Source organism: Bidens hawaiensis, unplaced genomic scaffold, assembly GCF_021521415.1.
Source record: "Bidens hawaiensis isolate Kalapana, Puna unplaced genomic scaffold, B.hawaiensis_p1.1 tig00001961_1, whole genome shotgun sequence".
NCBI lineage: Eukaryota > Viridiplantae > Streptophyta > Magnoliopsida > Asterales > Asteraceae > Bidens > Bidens hawaiensis.
In genome coordinates, this window is record NW_027491109.1 from 1,360,523 (window position 1) to 1,362,677 (window position 2,155).

The 2,155-nt window shown below is 36.8% G+C and overlaps 1 long non-coding RNA gene across 1 annotated transcript; it reads right to left on the bottom strand.

The window, feature by feature from the left end:
- Positions 1-346: 346 nt before the first annotated feature.
- On the bottom strand, positions 347-1,551 carry LOC143602910 (uncharacterized). The gene is made up of 2 exons (XR_013147944.1): positions 908-1,551; positions 347-873 (listed from the first exon to the last, which is right to left on the bottom strand). It is a non-coding gene; the product is annotated as an uncharacterized LOC143602910 (long non-coding RNA).
- Positions 1,552-2,155: the final 604 nt, after the last annotated feature.

The window sequence follows — 2,155 nt, forward strand, 5'->3', positions numbered from 1 at the left end:
ATCATATTCATAACTTGTAAAAGACCTATGTCTTACACTTGTGAGAAGCTTGCTTCTACACGTCTCGAGATTTTGCAGGTTCGGTTGTCAGTTTGGTACTTGGTCGAGACGAGAGTATACGAGTGTTTATGAGAGTTCACGAGCCGACTGGTCCTTTTCCAATCTCATTGATATCAGGTGATTTCAGTTTCATAAATTATTTTGTCTTATTAGTTTAAATGTTAAAAGTGTAATTGTATTTTTGCTAGGAGAACCGTCACATTTGAGCCCGAATTTTTAAAATTGTTTAACAGTCAAAAAGTCAATTTCAACCCCGTCCTTCAAATGTTCATTAATTGTTTAAATATTTTAACATTGAGGACAATGTAAACCTCAAGTGTGTGGATGGGGGAAATTTGAAAATTTTAGCCCGATAGTACCTCGAAGAGTGTTCAGAAACGAAAGTTATTAACTGTTAATTATTGTCATTAATGCCAAGTTATAGGTTTCTGGTCATGGTTGGTTTTTCAGCTTCTCGATAGTTTTACTCACGAATGTTTTCAAAAAGAGAAGTTGAAAATGGGGTCGTTTAGGCGGGGATAACGAGTCAAGGGGACGGGTATACATGTTTCGTATCGACAGCCCATTATTCCAGACATATTGTGAGATGGCCTCCTATACTTAATACACATATTATATAATAGATATAAAACATGTCTTACACCATTGATTGAGGGAAACCGGTATGTTTTACAGAGTTAGAACTTGCTTGTCACATGCTTATCGAGATCTTAATACCACCACCTGTATGGAGATTAGGATTTTAGAAAACCTTTACATACACTTTTCCTTCACTAAATAAATTTCCTTACCCGACAATATCTCCCTAGGAGCCTGTTTGGACCTAATTCCTGTCTATTTGCTAAACCAGACATTACACACCATTTCAGCCTTGGCTTTCACTTTATTTTAACCCTGTGTGATGAAATCCAGTTCGTTATCGAGTTGTATATAGTCAGTTGTTGAGCATAGTACAAGATGTATGTATGTCTCGGTTGAGTTGTAAATATGTGTTTGTCAGAGTTGTATAATTATTTGCTTCAGTGTATTGTCTATCAGTTAGTAAAAAAAAAACAAAAAAAAAGAAACAAAAAAAAAAGCCAAAAAGAAAGTCAGTTCTTATTCAGTTATGTAATTAGCAGTCTGTTTATTTTTGATTAGTTGTTTGTGTATTTGTAAACTGGGTTACATCCACCTTAGTCACTAAATATGCCTATTCCGCACCCAACCTAAGTCCCGGCAAAACCTTAGTCCGAGTCTTTATGCAACCAGTGGGTAATGGGTGGAGATAAGACTGGCCTGCAAGCTTATTAAGTTGTGACTCATATTTGGTATTTGAGGGCAGAGACATATACCGGCACATATTTTGCTAGTCCATATATTAAACCGAGAGGAGTGCTGATAGTGTGAGGGGTATGAACATGTATGCCTTAACCGGAAACAAAGTACACTCGTCTGGACGGCTCTATTGTTTTTATTATAGCACTTAACCGTATTTGTGAGATGTCAATCTAGAAAGTGTCAGTCTGGGAAACTGGGTATGACCTTAAACCTTACTAGTATTAATGGAGATAATTCACATACCTATGATGGAGGTTAATGTGATGGTCGGGTATTTTGTATATATATTAGTGTATTAATTATGTAGTTTTATTGGGTATATTGTTAGAACTTTGGTACTTCATACGTGCTTTTGTATTTCAGGTAATTGATCGTTAAAAATGCTAAATACGAGACCTGTACGAGCATGGAATGATATATCGGGAAGACCGAAGCATGATTTGATGTCTTTGGAAGTGTTACAAGGATTCGGGAAGAGTATGGATGAGAAATCATAAGCCAATGCTAAAACTGAACAAGATGGGTTGACAAAATGCGACCTTGAAGTAAAACGAGCATATCCTAAGCTAGAAAAAGAGTTACGGGAGCCATAATATATGAATTTTGGGTTTCTCGACGAGAGGAATCCAAATATGAGGTTTTCTTAGGTCGCGGTACGTGACAGGTAGGGTCTATAGCCATCGCGATATGCGATGGTCTTAAAAAACGTGAAAAAACGGATTTTGACCTATATCTTCTATTTTCTGAACCCTAATCAGGATTGACGACCAGCAGC